The 781-nt window shown below is 49.7% G+C and overlaps 1 long non-coding RNA gene across 1 annotated transcript in view; it reads left to right on the top strand.

The window, feature by feature from the left end:
* The window catches only part of LOC108799153, a 4,106-nt gene that overhangs the window by 429 nt on the left and 2,896 nt on the right, over window positions 1-781 (top strand). The gene's annotated exons all lie outside the window — the stretch shown is intronic.

Here is a 781-nt window from a genome sequence, read left to right as displayed (position 1 = left end):
TAAGCCGCGTGAATGGACTAATCTCTTGCGGTGTCCTTTGTATTACGGCAGCAGCAAGTGTGCCGCTGTCAAAATACTGGAACAGTGATGGCAGCTGATTTGCTGTGGTCTCTGTTTGCTCAAAGATTTTCCAAACCACCCCTTTTAGATTTTCTAATCGGAGGATTTTAGGCAGAAGGGTGTCGACAGAGGCACCCACTGTGGAGAAGAGGTGGGAGCAGGGATGTGACAGGATTTCTCCTCCTCCAATCACAGAATGCCTTGTATGCTTTAAAAAAAATGAGGGTAAAGCCTGTGACACACTGCACACGAAGCTGTCAGGCACAAAGCTTTGCATGCAGTGTGTGCGGGCCGATGAATGACTGCCCCTTCAGCCAATCGGCTTGTGCGTAACAACCAGCTCGACTTCGCATCCTGACGTGTGAGCCAATTGGCTGAAGATTACATTTTTCATCTCTGCACTCTCAGCTATGCGAGCTCTCGCAAGCTGACGTACCGGAGAGAAAATTAAATGACCCACTGCATGCGAAGGCAGCGCGCCACCACTTTGCTCTGCTTTGCGTGTAGTGTGCCACAGCCTTAATGGTGAGGACGGATGGATGATGCGATGGGAGCACTTCACTGCTTGAGTCACATCGCTCACTCTCCTCAGTGCCCAGAAGCTCAGCTTTGTGTTGGAGTTGGAATGCTGCAAGGTAACATTTTTTGTACTTTGCAGCGGCCCTCTGCACATAACACCCCGCTTTTTAATGCTAATTTACACATCCAGTGCAGTAAACCC

This window comes from Nanorana parkeri, unplaced genomic scaffold (genome assembly GCF_000935625.1).
Source record: "Nanorana parkeri isolate BGI_ZX_2015 unplaced genomic scaffold, ASM93562v1 scaffold1643, whole genome shotgun sequence".
In the NCBI taxonomy this organism is placed as follows: Eukaryota; Metazoa; Chordata; class Amphibia; order Anura; family Dicroglossidae; genus Nanorana; species Nanorana parkeri.
The sequence above is the reverse complement of the archived record's forward strand: the minus strand, read 5'-3'. Positions and strand labels throughout refer to the sequence as shown.